A 19,608-nucleotide genomic window follows, 5' to 3' on the forward strand; every position below is an offset into this window, starting at 1 on the left:
CCTCTGCAGCTGGGAGCCCCGGGTCTCCCAGCCACAGCCAAAGCCCCAGGACCTTTAAATCTTGAGAGGCCCCGCCTCTTCCTGTTGAAGCCATGCCTCTTCTGGTTGAGGCCACGCCTGCTCAGGACTCCTATGTACTGGTAAGTCCTTTAAGTTACTTTCACCCCTGGTCCAAAGCCTTCAACATCACATTTCAGAATATTTATATATTTTGATTTCTACGTAACCCTTCTGCCAGGTGGAGTCGGCAGCAACAAGGGCCTCTAGAGGCAATACTTCCCCACTCGCAAGCACTGAATCTGAATACAACAAAAAAGACATTTTTTTATTAAAAGGGAAAGAGAACCAAGCATTAACATGGGAGAACACCACAACCACATTCAAAAGCATGGGACCATGAGCAAATCCCGACTCCATAGTGCATTGGGCAGTGACCTTCGCCTCAGTTTCCAATCATGCAGTGGAAAAGTCCAATGAACAAATGCCCCTTAATACATCATTCCCCTCTCCCTCCATTGCACCCCACTCACAAGTGGCTGTCCTTGGTTAGCAAAGACCCAGAGCTCAGAGGTTTGTTCACAGGGGTTCATTTCCCACCTCCAGGAGGGCATCTACCAAATCCTCTACTGCAGCCTCTGCAACTGGCTCACAGCTGTCACGGTCTCTCTGCCGTCACCACTTGCTGCTCCCAGGGGGTCATGTTCAGAAGTTCCGCCACCTAACCCAGCTCAGAGTGATTTCAGCAGGTAGTGGAGAACCTCACCGCCAGCGAAGGCGGTGTTGTCTTTCACTGTTCCAATACAACTGCTCAGCAGTGACATCAGCTCTAGGAATCGCCAACTGGAAACAAAGACTGAATTGAGTCTAATCAGCACTGTCAAACTCTGGGGAGGGGCAGCGTGACTGGGATCCTAGGGGGGCCACACTGAGGTTACTCAATTAGGGAAAACTGCAAAGAATGGGGTAGACAATCCCTAATGCTGGTGGAGATCCCAATCCTTAGATTTACCAAGCCAGCACAAAATAGCTCTAATACCTTACTGGTTACCCAGAAGCCAAAACACAGTTCCCTTAAAAGTAACCCAGCCTCAGGCTTCCACCCAGAAACCCAAGTCAGATATGATGAGGATTACTGAAAATCTAATTAATCATAAAAGAAGGTTCTATAAATCCCAAAGGATCGGACACATTACCTCCCAGGTTAATGAATATTTCAGATTTTATCCAAATACATGCTCACCTCCAATTCTTATTAACTACACTAAAATTTATTTAAAAAGAAAAGAGAGAATATTGGTTAAAAGAGCAGTATACACACAGACATAAGTACGGTTCTGAGATCAGTTTCATAGTAGAGATGGTGAGCTTTGTAGTTGCAAAGAGTTTTCAGAATGAGTCCATAGATTATAATCCAATGTTCATATCCAGGGTGATCTAGGTGGGACTGGAGATCGGTCTTACGACTCAAGCTTCCCCACATAAAGCAAATCTGAGATGAAAGGATCAGATCCCAAGAGTCTTTTATACAGTTTTATAGCAGCCTATTGACCATACAGTCCTGGGTGAACAATAGGCTTTGAATTAACCTTAAAACATGCCCTAACATCACCGGTCAGTTTACCCACAAACTTTAAAAGAGACATCTAGACAATGACATTATTTCTCCCAAGATTCAGCTGTTAATATTCCCTTTTGATTTCTGAATTAATAGCTATAGTAATAGACAGGAACGGTCTGTTTACATGGCTAACATCTAACAAGATATAAGTAAACATACAGTTAATTAATTCTCTAACAATACAGGTTTGCATTTCAAAGTTCTAGCCTATCTAACATGGAATGGCCCTAATTACCATTTATATACTTTTCTGACATAGATTCATAGCATCATAGATTTTAGGGCTGGAAGGGACCTCGAGAGGTCATCCAGTCCAGTCCCCTGCCCTCATGGCAGGACCAAATATTGTCTAGACCATCCTTGACAGACATTTATCTAACCTACTCTTAAATATCTCCAGAGATGGAGATTCCACAACCTCCCTAGGCAGTTTATTCCAGTGTTTAACCACCCTGACAGTTAGGAACTTTTTCCTAATGTCCAAACTAAACCTACCTTGCTGCAGTTTAAGCCCATTGCTTCTTATTCTATCCTTAGAGCCTAAAATGAACAAAGTTTTCTCCCTCCTCCTCATGACACCCTTTTAGATACCTGAAAACTGCTATCATGTCCCCTTTCAGTCTTCTCTTTTCCAAACTAAACAAACCCAGTTCTTTCAGTCTTCCTTCATAGGTCATGTTCTCTAGACCTTTAATCATTCTTGTTGCTCTTCTCTGTACCCTTTCCAATTTCTCCACATCTTTCTTGAAATGTGGTGCCCAGAACTGGACACAATACTCCAGTTGAGGCCTAACCAGCGCAGAGTAGAGCGGAAGAATGACTTCTCGTGTCTTGCTCACAACACACCTGTTAATGCATCCCAGAATCATGTCTTTTTTTGCAACAGCATCACACTGTTGACTCATATTTAGCTTGTGGTCCACTATAACCCTTAGATCCCTTTCTGCCATACTCCTTCCTAGATAGTCTCTTCCCATTCTGTATGTGTGAAACTGATTGCTCCACTTAGGAAGGAACACTTTGCATTTGTCTTTATTAAACTTCATCCTGTTTATCTCAGACCATTTCTCCAATTTGTCCAGATCATTTTGAATTATGACCCTATCCTCCAAAGCAGTTGCAATCCCTCCCAGTTTTGTGGTATCTGCAAACTTAATAAGTGTACTTTCTATGCCAATATCTAAGTCGTTGGTGAAGATATTGAACAGATCCAGTCCCAAAACAGACCTCTGCGGAACACCATGTGTTATACCTTTCCAGCAGGATTGGGAACCAGTAATAACTACTCTGAGTATGGTTATCCAGCCAGTTATGCACCCACCTTATAGTAGCCCCATCTAAATTGTATTTGCCTAGTTTATTGATAAGAATATCATGTGAGACCGTATCAGATGCCTTACTAAAGTCTAGGTATACCACATCCACCACTTCTCCTTTATCCACAAGACTCGTTCTCCTATCCAAGAAAGCTATCAGATTGGTTTGACATGATTTGTTCTTCATAAATACATGCTGGCTATTCCCTAGCACCTTACCACCTTCAAAGTGTTAGAGAGTAATTAAGGAAATAATCTGCAGTCTCTAACAGTTGAATCTGGGTCATTTAGCCTGCTAGCTACTTAACCCTCTCTGGCCATATGTCACAGGCAGGTCAAATGGTATCTAGGACTCTTTACATGGATCCATATCACCAGATGAGAACACCTGCCCCCACCAACTCTCTCCTTGACTAGGATTTGGCATCTCCACCCCCTGCTTAGCAAGTGAGGTTCAGTTTAGGGTGATCCCCTCAATCAGGACATGCTAAAGCACAGTTCTGCTTCCCTTTACTTGTACAATAAACACAACATTCCATTTACCCCGGCATTCAAATACTAGAGTGATTTGTAACCCAAAAGCAGCCAAAATTGATCTTGTTGGCAAAGCAGCTCCATCTGCCGTGCAGAGTAGGTGTGTCTACACACAGTCTACTCCTAAAGTCTTTTGCCCCAGCTCATCACTAGATGTCTGGAGAGAGCTCATTCAGACCCTGCTTACACATAGGCTATGTCTACACTAGCGCTTTTGTTGGTATAACTTATGCCACTCTCTCGCTGACATAGCTAGCACCGTTCATTGGAGGTGCTTTAATTATCTTGACAGGAGAGCTCACTCCCATCGGCATAGAGCAGCTACATGGGAGATCTTACAGCAGCACAGCTGCATCAGTAAAGCTGTTCCACTTTAAACTCTCTTGTGTAGATGTGGCTAGAACATCTGCTTCAGATGCATGTGATATTCGCTCATTCCAAATAAGTACAGAAACATTCAGTTCAACTCAGTGCCAATGCTCCAAAGTCACCAACACTAAAATTCAAGCCCTCCTCCCATAATTCATTGTTCTCCAATCAACTCATCCCATCAGAACAAAGCAAGCCTTGGAAAACAGATAAGGATATGCTACAAAACCTAAGATCAGACTCATTCTGCCTTACCAAGGTTTGGTCAAGAGCACATGGCCTACTAGTAGAATTTCTGGACCCCATGTCCTGATGAACACATCTAGGGATAAAGAGCTCAAGCAGATCTCAAAGACATAGACAAACAGATGGTCCACTGGTTAGGGTACTAGCCTAGGATTTGAGAGACCTAACTTCAAGTTCCCTGACTTCTCTTGTGACCTTGGGGAAGTTCCACTGACATCAGTAGGATTCAGGTTTCACCCTTATTCTCTCTGTGGCTCAGTTCTTTACTCCTATAATGGGGATAATAGACACTTCTCTATCTTCCAGGGATGTTATGAGGATAAACCCACTAAAGATTGTGAGGCACTGGGGGACAGGGCATATAAATCCCACTGATGGCTAGATAAAATGTCACTGCAACTATGATTCATAAATTTTAAGACCAGAATGGACTATTATCATCATCATCATCATGATTATTTATACTTCCCTGTGAATGCACACAGTCCTGTAGTGTGGATGGCCTGTGCTAAGCAAGAAGCAAGTCCCTTCCTTGCTTCAATAGTATCTGTGACTCTTTTTATTTGTTTTCCATAGAAACAGATGAGCAATACTTTGCTCATAAGAATGCTCCCAGACAGTAAAAGTCTTGTTAATACCAGTGTGAATGTATGTATGAAGGTTTGCACTAGAAATGTTCATGTGCCTTGAAAACTCCTCCTGTTAACAGAAGTTTCAGTCATCCAATCAATGATTGGAGTCAATATCATGTGACTTATAGACTTGTCCCACACCACTAATATGGAATAGCAAACAGCCAAAGTGAATACTTCAAATTTCAGCCAATGGGCTGTTCATGTTCATGCAAACTCTTGGAACAATTTCAGACAAAATTTTTCATCGTCAGTATCCATATACAGATAACTAATGAATAGAACAAAGAATAAAAGTCAAATAAATTATATTAATCTAACAGTAACCTATAAAATATCAATATCGTGTCCCATATATTTTGACTCTCCACACACAAGGGAGGAAGTGCAGTAGAGGTTTTTTGTTTTTCTTTTTCTAGTGTGCTTTAGGTCAGGAAATGATTTTGTTTGCTCTGTGAGAGGAATGCAAACTGCATATTCCATTTCTTTGTTGTTAGTGTGGACAGGGCAGGGTTACATAAAAACAATGACTGCCATTGTGTAATAAAGTTGCTTGTTTCAATAATTTGCTTTGTCTGTTTACATCCCTGGCTTTTATTTCCCATCACGATAAAAAGTAAAATAAAAACCTCACCATCTAACTAAATTACCTTGCTGAATTTCCACCTAATCCTATTTATGCAAGAAGGATTTACTTACAGTGTTTTGCAAACTTCCTTTCTGGTTATTAATATTTTAATAAAATAGTTTTATCATCAGTGAATGCTCTGGGAATTAGACACACAACTTCTCTAGCTATTAGTGGGCACTGCACACTTCTCAGTAAATAGACCATTATGAATCTTTCCCGCTGCTCTTTCACTATTTCTTTCCTCTCTACTCCCCCCCACCCCATTTTAATTCTTTTCCCTGGTTTGATTACTCCTGTTCTCATATTCATTAAACCACCCTTTCCCCAGCTGCAGTCAAAGCCCACATTGGCTCACTCCATTTAGTGACAGTTCCATCAAAAATACTTTAAGGTATGCGCAGTTTCCAAAGCAGCAGAGCCAGAAACTGAATTCAGAGTGTCTTGCACGTACATTACATGGTCCAAAAAAAAGGGATGAACTCACCTAATATTTCATCCAGCATCTTCTGAGCTTCATCAGAGGAAATTAAAAATGAAATTGACATCTTGAGATGATAGATCAAACACCTTAAGGAACATCTGCAATTTGTGGTTCTGAGAAATGAAAACTGAAAAGCTGGGTAGAGTGGATATTGGGTGATTTATAAACTGCCTTTCTCCACTCATTTCAAGCCCCAGTACATTTGGTAGATCATCAATACAATCATCTTTAACATATGATTTTCAAAATATATTAAGGTATACAGTGTCCCATTTATATCCACCTCACATGCAGTGCAGGGGTTTTAAAATCTAAGTTCCAGCTTTGCATTATAAGCAAGATTCTTGCTATTTATCACCAAGTTAATGTTAAATAAATACATTCTATAAATCTGTATGTGATAGTGCAACTGACAAATTACTGTAGCTATTAGCACTATTTATGCCTAATGTTCTAGAGCCAATTGTTCATAAATATGTCCCCAAGTACTTCAGAGTTGTCCAGGAACAAAAATATTAAATGCTACTCCTTGACATGCTGTTTTAGTAATCTAATCCTTTGGAAATGATCAAAAGATCTTTAAAGCCCATCACCTCTTAATCATATCTGGTATGAATCGCTATGTCAGTTAACACTGGGTGCATAAATCTCAGAGAATGTGGATTTATGACATTGAGATGTCATTCACTAGTATCAGCTAAATATGATCACAATTATGGGATTGAGAGAAAGACTTAAATAGCTGGTTGCAATTCTACTGCTGACCTTACAAAAAAAGGAGGAGACTAAGGGTTACAATCTGTTGGTGTATTTAAGTAACAGTTTCACGTTCTCCTTGTTCAGATTAATTGCTTCTTTAATCAGTGAATGCTGACACATGTGGCTGTGCAAGTTCATAAGGAGGAAGATTGTGGAGATGCTATCAAGTTTCATTACATTCTGTGCTCTTAATTGTCTTCATCACTGGAAACCACCCTTTTATTTAACCTAAAATAAGACAGAAATCCAGTAACAATATTTACATAACAGCAAAATGGTAAAAAAAAAATCCCTAACCAAAAATAAATCTATGAGATAATCAGACATTGCTTCTGCACTTGTGGATCTTTTCCCTCTTGTGGAGGTGGGTCATTTTTCTGCTGGTCTCTTCTGATCACTACCTACAGCAGGGTAAGAATTGCATCAGAACATTTTTGATTCATTCAGTTTAGCCTAGTGACACTTACATGCTGGGTCAAGTGCACTGCCGCTGACCGAAATTGGAGATACTAATGGAGTCTTTAAATGGATTCAGAATTGACTCTAGATGTACCAGCCAGCTAGAAACTAGTTTTGTTCTATATAAACATGCCAAATCATCCAAAAAATAATTCAAATAGTTGGTTCAAAACACACAGATAAGTTTTTATGGCTTGAATCTTTATTAGTCATCTTTCTCTTGCTCATTAGCTCACTCCCCCTTTCTCATTTGATAGGAGAGCCTTTATTATAGCAGTGCCTTCACACACTGACGCTGCTAAGGTTCTCTCAGCATTTCTATTACAAAACCCTACTTTTGTGGGCTTATGATGACTGGTGTGGAAAAAAAGAGGTGCTCCCAGCTGAAACCTTGCAAACATGACATTAGGTCCCTGCCTCAGAGACCATGTTAGCTTTTGGAATTGTTTCCTGCATATTTCACAATAAAAATCTGTGAAAGCGGGTAGGTTTATTTTTGGTCTAAAAACTTTTTCCTTGGGATTGGTGTTCCTCTCCCTCACTCCCAGGGCTGTGTACAATTCTCCCCCCACCCCATATCTTTGCTCCCAACATTTAACTTACTCCCACCTCAAGTCCTAATCTTCCTCCCAAGCTTCTTTCCTAGCTGCTTCAGTTGGGAAGAATTCAGGCAGCACCAGCTTAAGCTGATCACAAAGCAGCTGGTCCAGCTCCTCCCTAAAGAATTACTTCATTGTGGCAGGGCCAGTATAGCTGACTCTCCATCCCCCCTCGCTAAAGGATCCCCCAGAACAACAGGCATTTTGAGGGCATGTTACGAGCAGTCCAAAGGTGTGAGGGGCATGACTGGGCACCCTATGCTCTGGCTATTCCCCAGCTCTCAACATCAATAGGTTTCATCACTGGTTCAAGTGTGGCTACCCCTGTGGGTGCACTGGGTGGGGGAGAGGGCAAAGAGAGCTTCTGTTCAACCCTGTAGTGCACTCATGCCGGAGGCCTACCCTCTCCCTTGAGCTGTACCCTGTTTTCCTGCACATCACACCTGGTGGCATGCAGTGTGGCCATCTCCCCTTCTCACATACCTGCTGCAAATGCAGACACAGGCAGAGAATATGAACTGGGTGAAATCTTGACCTCCTTGAAGTCAAAGGGAGCTTTGCCATTAACTTCAGTGACACCAGGATTTCACCTACTGGGTGTTTCCAAAATAGGTTGTTCTGCTGCTGACCAGGTTCCCTATCACGAGCCCTTCATGTATTGCACTGCTGTGTGTCAGCCCTCCACTGCTCATGCTCGCTCCCTATGCCAACCCTTTCTGCATGCAAAACTAGGATTTTGCAGTTTTTCTTCCATTGGTCTAATTTTGATTAATCTGGCTGCAATTAGCCTATCAGCCTCACTTTTATTTCAAGAGAGACAGTCAGGTTAGCAGTAACAGCAGCAATTCTTTGTATAATATTATAGCACTTTGAAGATATAACTGAGATTGGAGAACTATTGTGATACGTGCTACAGCTACTCAGGCCTAATCTACATTCAAAAAAAGTCTGCTGGTATAGCATACAAAGTAAGCTATCCCTGCAAAAGCACTGATATAACTGTCTACATTAGAGGCTTTTGCGAGCATAAAAATTATGTTAAACAAAAAAAATCACACCCATAATCACCAAAAGTTTTAAGTGGGAGAAAGTGGGAGTTCTATTATCCCCATTTTACAGATTAAATGCTGTGACCAAGGCCCCACAGGGAGTCTGTGGCAGAGCCTGGAAATGAACCCAGATTACTTGAGTTCTAGCCCAGTACTTTAACTATAAGACTAGCTTTCCTCTTTTAAATGAGCTGGTTAAAAAAATCTGCTTTACTAACAAAACTTTCCGTTTTTAAAACTAGCAGACTTTTTAAAGTTTGATTATTCTAAGATGATTTTCTAAAATTGTCTAATTCACATTTCCACCTTTATGTGGTTTGTTAACATCTCACGCCTCGCTCCATTTGAGCAACGGAAGTAGAGAGTCAAGCTGAACTTTTGTAGCAAGTCTGCTTCCTCACACATTACACTAGGCTGCAATATCTGTGTTGCAAACACTACTAGGAACAACTTAGCCCTCCTCCCACCTCCCCCAAAAATGCAATTTTCACTAAAATAAAAAGATCATGAAACATTTCCATTAATATTAAGGTGCTACTAAGGTTTTCTTCTATTTTTTTTAAACCAATGACTAGACAAGACTTATAGTCTTACTCTCACTAAGTAGCACCTTACTCCACAAGTGGTACTATCAACATCAGTGGGAACCATGGGTGCAAATGCTAACCAGTTTCAGAAAGAAATGTGAATCAGCCAACCCTCAGCTTTAATCCGACTCTCTTGCCCCTAGCTTCCCTATGGGAACCCCCACTCCTGGGCACTCTCTCAGATCCCAGTCCTTTCTGTGTCCAATTACTTCTAGTCCCTGGCAGTGCTCCCCATCTCCTGCCACAGGTTGCTGGCTGGAAGCAGCTTTCCAGGGCTCTTCCTCTGTATCAGGTTTGTCCTGTCAGTCTGTTCCCAGAGGAGGCGGGGAGGCAGAAAACAAAGGCTAGCCATTGCCTCAGGCAATGCTGCTGGAACTCACTATCGGTCCCTAGGAGCCTCTCCTCCTGAGCAAACTTTCCACTTCTCTGTGGTAAGTTTCATCTTTTTAAGCTCCCCTTGTCAAGGTGGTGCATGTTCTGCAGGTTTACTAATTGGTGCTGCCTGAGTACAGGACTGCTCATTAGCCTTTCAAACAGTGGGACGGGGGCATGGTCCATCACAAGGTTCGACAACGGCTAATGTAGAATGGCAGCAGAATCTAATTTTCCTGAACTTCTTGCTTAACGATAACCCTCTGGCCCTCTCCTGGAACTTCATTTGCCTGGGAGAGATCTCATTTCTCCATGTAGTTAAATAAATTCTATGTCCCCTACTCTCTTTAGATAAACAGGATCCCTCCTTTTCCTCCCCTGTTCAATAAACTAAGAGTATTTTCCTTCACTTAAAAATTGGCATCTCTTCTTAGATCTTCACCCTTGTGGTTACTTTCCCTCGTTTATATTCAGGTTACTTTCTTCCTCTGGGAATGTGATAAAAAGGATAAAAATTGCATCTCACAAATGAAAAGGCAAGAGTATAGACACTTACGATGTTTTACTCAACTGTAGCGACATTACCAATAAGCAGAGCAGTAAATAAAGTAAGCAGATGTTCACAGGCAGGTGAACAAGGCTGGCTTAAAGGTACCCAGATTACTATGAACAGCCCATCTCTCTCTCTCATCTTCTACCCCCTGTCACTTGACCAGAATGGCTCTTTTCCTGTTCATCACTCTCTTCCCCACCATCAATTTTCATTGCCCTCCACTGCTCCTTTATCACTTTTGTTGTCAAGCATACAACTACTTTTAGATCAGATGTTTGCCATAAATCCAGGGAGTAGACTTCTAACCCATAAAGAATATAAATAAATTGGCTAGTTTTAAGAGGAACTAGTAGATAATGTATTTCATATCCACAGATATTGCTAATATCTCCATGTCTCAAAATGACATTCTCTCATACTCTCAGGATGATTGTTTGTGTGTCCCTCCCACACCATTTTAACACATGGTGCCTCTCCCACATTAGACAGGACAAATACATTAGTGTACATATATCTAATTACAACAGTCCCCTTTATGCTCCCCCTTAGTGTGCCCTGTAATTTGTTTTATTAGAAACCAGCACTAAAGAAAGCAAGATTTAAGACTTAAAATCAAACCTAAGGAATGCTGAGAATGTCTGTTTTCCACACCAGTAGGAATATATCTAAACATCAAATTATTTTAATGTTTTTTTAAAAAATGTTCGCATTAGAGCTGGTAAATGTTTTCAGCAAATAGTTTTGGATGAAAAAAAGGTAAAACAAATTTTGAAAGAGTCAAGACTCGCACCAGTGTCACACTGATTAACTGCATTGACTTGAATGGAGTTAGTGATTTACAACAGTGTGAATAAGAAGGGAATCCTAAGTTTCAACCTTTTTACATTACAGGAAATGCTGAGCATACAGAAGCAAACAGCAGTCACTCCCTGCTAATCAGCTACATGTCCTTTCTGGCAGGTGAACTTGAATCAAGAAGAGTGTTCCCAAATCTCATGATTGCCAGAAGCTAGGAAGGGGTGACAGGGGACAGCATGGACGGCAGGTGGGGCCCCTGGCTCTGCCCCTCCTGCCCACAGCCATAGGTGCTGACTTCTAATGGCCCAGTGGATACTTGACCCACCTCTGCCCCTAGCCCCGCCCTGACTCCACCCCTGCCAGCCCCCATTCCAATGCCTTCCCCAAATCCCTACCCTAACTCCACCCCCTCCCTGCTCCTATTGGACTCCTTCCCCAAATCCCCGGCCCTGCCTCTTCCCTGCCTTCACCCATGAGTGCACCATGTTTCCGCTCCTCCCTCCCAGAGCTTGCTACAGCTGTTTGGCAGCGGCAAGCGCTGGAAGCGAGGGAGAGGAGCGGGGACGCGGCACGCTCAGGGGAGGAGGCGGAGAAAAAAAATGAGGTGGGGCACGGAGCTTGGCTGCTGGTGGGTGCAGAGCACCCACTATTTTTTCCCTGTGGGTGCGCCAGCCCCAGAGCACCCACAGAGTCAGTGCCTATGCCTGCGCCCCCCCCTCCCCAGACTGGAGCCCTGATCCCCCAACCCCCTTGCAACCCTGACACCACCTGTCCCAAATGAGCCAGAGGAGCCCCAGGCTGGCTGAAGCCCCAAGCCCCCTCCCCCCATGCACCTGCCTGGAGGAGCCCTCCCGCCACTTGCCCAGAGGAGCCCCTGGCTAGCTGCAGCCATGTCACACCTCCCCACCCCTTCCCAGACCCCAGCCACCAGCCACCCAGGAAAAGCCACAGCGTGGCAGTGGCTCTTCCCAAAGAAGAACCTGAGCTTTTGATATGCCTCATGCAGGTTCTGGGACAGCTGAGGAGGCAGTATTTGCTACTCAGCTTCCTGGGTTCATCAGTAATCTCTCTGGTGTCTAGGGAGATTATTGATGAACCCAGGAAGCTGAATAGCACTTACTGCCTCCTCAGCCGCCCTGGAACCTGCATGGGGCATAATAAAGCAAAATGTTTCTCTGCCAAACCCACAATTGGGCATCTGGCAGCAGCACCGGGGAGGCAGAGTCTCCCCTGTCCTATTATACCCACCGGCCCTGAGGGGTGGATCACGTGATGGATTACCTGTTCTGTTCATTCCCTCTGAAGCACCTGGCACTGGCCACTGTCAGAAGACAGGATACTGGACTAGGTGGACTTTTGGTCTGACCCAGTATGGCCATTTTTATATTATGAATCTCACAATATCTGGTGCTTTTCTTAAAGCCCCAGTTCATGGATTCCTGAGATTAGAGGACAAGCTCAGTTTTCATTAAAAAAAAAGTTTCTACTTCTAATAGTTGCAGAGAGAGGCTGGAAAAATGTGACCAAGTGTATTTTTAAAGGCTCAGAAACCAGAAGGCAAGTGAAAAGAACCCAATTTGTATTTATTTTTTTAAATATCATGATCTTTAAGTCAGTCTGATGATTTTTGAACACATGGGCTGCCAGTGCTATAGCTAGGAAGACATACCCTCTTAAGAAGTTCACCTACTTGTGAACTTGCTGCTCCAAAGACTAACATGGAGAATTTTATGGCAGGCGTGTCACACTTATGGAGATTTTGCACGTGTTCTGCCTTTGCTTGTTTTCTCTCCTCCCTCCTCTCCCACCTGAACACATTTCATTTTATCACAGCCAGACACCTTTGTGACAAAGGGCTTGAAAGAAAAGACAAGCAGAGACACCACATCAAAAGGAGAATGGAAATGTTCAGGCACTAGCCGCCTCTAATTAAACAAATGAAAACATTAATTATTGGGAGGTTATGCTTAATATTTGTCTTTAAGCTTGTATATCAGCGAGAGAGTTAGACACGATGATACGGGTCAGGCTCTTCTAGGTGCTTTTTTTGCTCTTTAGGGCACACTTGCTGGAAATCCTGAACAGGCAGCCTCAGGAATATCTTTGCTTTATCTCATGAGAGCAGGTAGCTATTGAGCTGAGCTCCCCTACTGTGTTACCAATAGCCTGTCCCCCCGCCCCACGCACTTCTGCAAACATCAGGCAGAAATTGCCTCTGCACTTGTTGACATCAATTGATCGCTAACGTGCAATTGAAATTTCAGGAGACAGGATTTCTTTTTAGAGCCATTAAAGTAATCATACCTTCGCACCTTTCATTTTACCTAGGCAAACATTTCACCCTGGTATATTTTAAGCACCTAGTCTGCATTTACCTTCCCATTATTGATGATTAGCGATTACCACATTGTCTATGCTTAAACAGCAGCTTTCTCCTTCTTCCCTATCAGCCTGCTGCTGCTGCTACTGCTGTCTGATTTAAAGACACTCCAGTGTCTGTAGCATCTATTATCCCTTCTTTGGTGATGAATAGTGATGTCACAAATACTAGATTGTGGCATCACTGAAGGAATCAGGTTGTTATAGGGGAAGAAAGACGCTATTTACACATAAATGACTTGATAATCTGCTAGCTGGGAAAGAGAACCAGGTTTTTCATTAGGAGCTGGCTGGAAGAAATGTGATATTTTTAAAGCCTGAGTGAGTGGGAAAATGCATATTCATGTGATAAAGAGACATGGACAAAATAAAAAAGGAAAACAGGCGCCCATTTCAGAGAAGGAAATGTGAGCATAGGGCTCTGTTATGTCACTGATATAAGTCCCCCTTGTGAATCTAACCCCTAGAGTCAAAGCTCCTTAGGGCAAACTGTGTCTGTGCAGTGCCCAGTACAGCTGGGCCTTAATCTCAGCCCTAGGCTCTCCTGTAATATAAATCATAAGAAGAAGATCCAAACACCTCCAAACTTTGGAGTCTTTGAAATCCAGGTCCAGATCTTAATGTTGCAGCCCAAGCCCCCCCACTAATTCAATTGGAATTATTGCCAAGCTTTCTCTGCATTGGCTCAGCTTCTGCAGCTGTGCTTGCATGTTCATAGATCAGTCAGTTGCTGCATTTTTGAAGCACATTTCAGAAAGCACAAGTTGCAAAGGATCAACTCCTTTTGGCTGTAACCAAATTTTAAAAAAATGACAACTATGTATTTTTACCTCTTTGAACTGTACCTGTTCAGAAGAAATATTGGTCCTGACAGCTACTGCAGAAATTAAGTGCTGTGCAATAGCACTACCACAGTCTCTTAAAGGCTGTAGTTTCTTCCCCATACTCACCTGGACCTCATTACTGTTATTAGGAGTTGCACCCAAGTTATAGGGAAAACTGACCCAAAGCCATAAAACTGCAGAGACAACACATTATTGAAGTCAGCTGTGCTTTCAGCCATGGAGGGAAGATTTGTAAAGAACGAATGTCATCGAGCTCTTATTTTCATAGAACTCAAGGCACTTTGCAAAGGAGGTCAGTATCATTATCCCCATTTTACAGATGGGGGAACTGAGGCACAGAATGGGTGTGTGATCTGCCAAGGTCACCCAGCAGGCCAGTGTTACAACTAGAAGTCGAACCCAGCTTCCTAGAACCCCTGGCCAGTGCCCTATCCACTAGATAACACTGCCTCTAAAGAAAAAGTCCCTCCATATCTACCTGTCTTTATACACCAACAGAAGAAGTGTCTGAGCTACACAAGGGAAGAAATCCCCAGTAGAATGGATTTCAATGGGAGATTTCAGCGTTGATAATCCTTTTCCTGAAACCGGTATAAAAATAAGGAAGAAATTAAACATTATTATTCTCTTTGCCACCTTAGCGTGAACATTATTGTGACTTGACACGTAGTCGCTCACAGAAATGGCTGTATGTCTTGTTGACATATCTATGCCATATGTATATTTATACATTGCCCTAGATATTTGTTTGTATAGACAGAGCTAGGAACTAGGAGTCGGGAGTTGTGGGTTTTACTCCCAGTTCTGCTACTGACTAACTCACTAAAAATCCTCTCTGCCCCTCAGTTTCCTCATTTCAAAAATGGCGTTAATATTCTCTATCTCACAGGGCTTTAATAAATTCAGGTTGCTTTGAGATCCCCAGATGAAAAGGTGCTACAGGAGTATGATTATTAAAAAAGAGTTGTTAGTTATTCACAAGCTTTGGAGGTTACAGCTTCATAGGCTAATTTATTTATTTGGATTTATACAGTCACTTTTAAAAAGACAACGACATCTATCTATACCAGGGGTAGGCAACTTATGGCACACGTGCCGAAGGCAGCACGCGAGCTGATTTTCAGTGGCACTCACACTGCCTGGGTCCTGGCCACCGGTCCAGGGAGCTATGAAGCTTCTTAAACATTTAAAAAAATCTTATTTACTTTACATACAACAATAGTTTAGTTATATATTTTAGATGTCTATAAAGAGACCTTCTAAAAACGTTAAAATGTATTACTGGCACGCAAAACCTTAAATCAGGTGAATAAATGAAGACTCGGCACACCACTGCTGAAAGGTTGCCGACCCCTGATCTATACACTAAACATACCAGCTAAAATGAATGCCCCAATATAACCAAAGGGCAGCAGTACAATTCAATATAGCCCACCAACAGCAAGCCAGGCAACTTAGAAACTCAAATCTCTTCCAACAATTCCCCATTCTTGCAGCTTCCCTGCTTCCCTCCATTTTCAAATACTTCAAAAAAGACATGAGCTTTGCCAGGTGTCGCACCCCAAAGGTCATTAGACAGGGGTTGTGGGACACTAAGGCAGGGCGCAAATTCTAAAGCCATGAGGCCCCCCTACACAGAACACTCAGCCGGCAGCCCCCTTCTCATTTTTACCAGCTGTCACCACTGTGCATTTTGTATAGCTGAAATACATGCACACAACTTTCAAAAGAGCTTACTTCACCATCTTATTTATTAAGTCTACTATTAATTAATATTTTATTAAGTTTATTAAGGGGATTGTGTTTTTCTGTTCTTTCTTAAGGTCAGTCTCTCTTCTCTCTACCCTGTCACCCCACCTGTCCCACATGCATCCTCTGCCTTTGATCTACAGTTAAACCTGAGATAACTGGCCTGCCTAATCTCCTAGGCTTTGCACATGTATCACTCTCTCCACATGCCAGACCAATCAGCCTAGGCTATCAGAGTGCAGTCTCAGACTCTGCCCCGCCACAAAGGCTGTGCAATGAGCTGCATGACTTGCCTAAACCAGCTGATTTTTCTGGCATTTAAGTAAAAGGAAAGGAAGAAAATAAAACGGGAAATGGGAAAGACAAGTAGAAAGAAACCTGCCAAGAGCAAGAAAAAGAACATAGCTGGCATGAATACTGTGAGATTACACTCCCATCTAGTGGCCATCAAATGCATACCAGGTGATAAATCAGTGATGGTGTGCCACCTGCCAGATGTGTTTTCTCAGCTAAGATTTTCAGAAATGAGTCATGGTTTGACTGCCTCAGTGTTTGGGTGTCCAACTTGAGACACCTAAAAGGGACCTGATTTTGAGAAAGGGCTGACCACCCACCTCTGGAAACCAGACCCCTTTAAGATATCTCAAAGTTGAGCATCCAACATCACTAGTCATTTTCGGAAAGCTGGCCTGGCACACACATGCACCATTTAATGGATGAAGCTGGCAAGATGCAGAGAAAGAGGTATGCACGTTCCATTCTACTATAGCTCTAGCCTCCACATCATGGCTCATTCAATGGAGCTGCAGAAACCTATTTTTGCTGGATATAGGTCTGCACCACTAGGAATATTGGCTAAAATAAATATTTTCACACTTACTTGCCTGTTTTTAAGAGTCTAAGAATAAATCTGCCTTTTTTTTTAGATAAGAAAGTAACATTTCACATTTCAAAGAGACAAAGTTTAAATAGTTCAGCACAATAAGGGCAATGTATCAAGTACAGCACTAGTAATAGATGCTGGATGCTCAATAATCTTGTGTAGCAGTGACAATATAATCGATTGACGGATGAGCTAAAATCTTTTTAGAACTCACTCAAAATACAATATATGTAGTAACATAAGTGTGTCCATTTTCCAGAAAGGCTAAGGCCATCAATAACAAGGGCTGGGAATGGGGAAAGGCCTTCTGAAACAACAAAGGATACTTCAAAATTGTCAGGCTCTTATTTTCGAGTTTGCTTGGCTGCTTTCATCTATCCCATGACACAAAAGCAGCAGGCAACAGTGCAGCAAACAGAGGATAGCTGCATGCCGGAGTGGACTTGGGATATCCATACTCTAAGGGAGGAAGATCCAAGACTTGGGGCCAAGAGGAAGATAAAGGAGGTTGGGAGGGAGTGTGTGTCTGTGGGGGGGGGGATATTAGGCTGAAAAGTAGTAGTTGTGATGGATCCAGGCATCATTTAGTCTCAAATTTCACCCAGGAAGCAGAATTTATAGACTAAAGAATATCATATTTTCCAACCCTCCTTAGCCAGGGGAAGGATTGCCATACTGTATCAGAAAATGGTCCATCTAGTCTAGTATCTTGTCTCCAACTGTGTAAGAGAAAGCTGCAAGAAGATGGACAATGATGAATAACCTAAAGATTGAATTTTTTTTTAGAAATCTTACTAAGCTCTTGACCTCAAAGATTGATTTGGACTGAGTAGCACTGGGTCAGCAACCAAGTCTTTATTTTAAGGCTGCCCTTTTCTCTCCAGAATTTTAACTTTCATTGACACAAAAAACAAGTGTTGAAGAAACTAAAAATTATGAACCATATGCAAACTAAAGTAATGATGTCTGTCTGAGTCTGCAGTGAAGCTGAAACAATAGCTGTAGAAGGGGTGAACTAACTTAGTCATCTCAATGGGGGTGTTAACTCAAATAATTTACAATCATTTAAAGGTCAACCACATTACTTATTCCATTTCTCATCACTGAATATAAGAAAGGAGAAGGGATATCATATTATGAAGATCTGCATCATCTAATGGGAGTGACATATTTTGGTACTAGCACTGTCTCTTCTCCTCCCCTCCCCGCTGACTCCCCCAGCCCCAACTAGAAAAAAAATATTTTTAAAGAAAGATTTTAGAATTTAATCATTATGGATCTATGGGAGTCAGGACATTAAGTACAAACCTATCCCCTAATCCAGCCCTGCTCAAGGGTGTATTCCACTCTCTCTAAAGGGAAGCCAACCTTGAGGAACACAGTGGAGCCCAGCAAAAGATGTATGATCGTATTTTGAGTATATGCACAATCTACTGCAAGGAGCATCTCATTCTGATTTTTTAAGTAGGTGGGGCTTTACTCATGTGTGCAGTTTGGGAGAGCACCTCTATTTTTTTTCCAGTGTAAGCAGAGTCAGGATGAGCTCTACCCTGACATCTGGTGGTAGATTATGGGGAGTGCAGAGTGGAAGTTTCAAGTATTTGCATTAGCATTTCAGTTATTTGCATAGGCACTCCCACCCCACTTAGCATACCGCAAAGCAGCATGGGATGGTTATTTTCACAGCTGTGGGAGCCCCAATTTCATTGTTATTGGGGCAGGAGGAATGAAATGTTGTCACCCTGATTGGGTAAATGGGGAACTACAAAATTATCTTGTGATGGGGGGTTTCATTGTCAGCTGGATAGCGCTTGCTAGATGGGGCACATGGGTTCCAAAACCTATTGAAGGGGAGAGGCTGTGGACAGATATCTGTACTTGGTGGTATAGGCTCCTTGTGTGAGCCAGAAGCACCAGTTCTACCTATGCCTCTCTCTACTGTGGAATGTCAGTTAATTTTTGATTCCCTTAAGAATCTAGATGCAGGTTACTGAGCTGAATTCACTGGTACTGGGGCTCCCCTACTATGAGCTGGAATCACTAAGAGCTGAAATCACTGAAGATCTGGACTTGCTGAGCTGAGAGCACTGTGCTAATGAGTGGAGCTGAAATCACAGAAGAGCTGGACTTGCTGAGCTGAGAGCACTGTGCTAATGAGTGGGGGAGCCTGAAGCAATACTGGCAGAGCGGAGTGGAACAGTTTGTGCAGCCACTGGGTGAGTGGAGCTGAGCAGCTCGTGAGGACAGCTGAAGCGGATCACAGGACAGCTGGTGGACCAGAGCAGCTGGCAGAGTGGAGCAGCCCACAAAGCAAGCGGAGCTGAGCTGTTTGCGGGGACGACTAGTGGAAGCAGAACCCCACGAAGAGGCAGGGCAGTTGGCCCCGAACCACGTAAGGTGCCCCTTTCTACCTAGGCTGGGGAGGGGGACCTCTGCAAAGAGACTCGAACTCTGGGGCTGCACTGACCTGGGACAGAGACTTTTGAATTGTGGGACTTTGGGGACTGTGGGTGATTTGGGGGGGTTGCTGGACTCAAGGGCCCAGAGAGAAGGACACGACCCAATTTGCTGGGGTGGGTCTTTGCTCACGGTTTGACCTATGAACTCCAGTTGAGGTATTTTCCAAAGGTATTTTCCAAATTTAATGCTTGTTGTTTATCTTATGTGATTAAACCTTTTCCGCTACACCAAGAGTCTGTGCTTGCGAGAGGGGAAGCATTGCCTCCTTGAGGCACCCAGGGGTGAGTGT

The 19,608-nt window shown here is 42.8% G+C and overlaps 2 long non-coding RNA genes across 3 annotated transcripts in view; both read right to left on the reverse strand.

The window, feature by feature from the left end:
* Positions 1-304: 304 nt before the first annotated feature.
* LOC120397676 overlaps positions 305-19,608 on the reverse strand; it is a 54,750-nt gene continuing 35,446 nt past the window's right edge. For both annotated transcript variants that reach the window (XR_005593926.1, XR_005593924.1), the window contains one exon: positions 305-840. This is a non-coding gene — a long non-coding RNA (uncharacterized LOC120397676). The remainder of the gene's footprint in view (positions 841-19,608) is intronic.
* Positions 6,620-13,510, reverse strand: LOC120397673. The gene is made up of 2 exons (XR_005593919.1): positions 13,379-13,510; positions 6,620-6,814 (listed from the first exon to the last, which is right to left on the reverse strand). It is a non-coding gene; the product is annotated as an uncharacterized LOC120397673 (long non-coding RNA).

This window comes from Mauremys reevesii, linkage group 1, assembly GCF_016161935.1.
Source record: "Mauremys reevesii isolate NIE-2019 linkage group 1, ASM1616193v1, whole genome shotgun sequence".
Lineage (NCBI taxonomy): Eukaryota > Metazoa > Chordata > Testudines > Geoemydidae > Mauremys > Mauremys reevesii.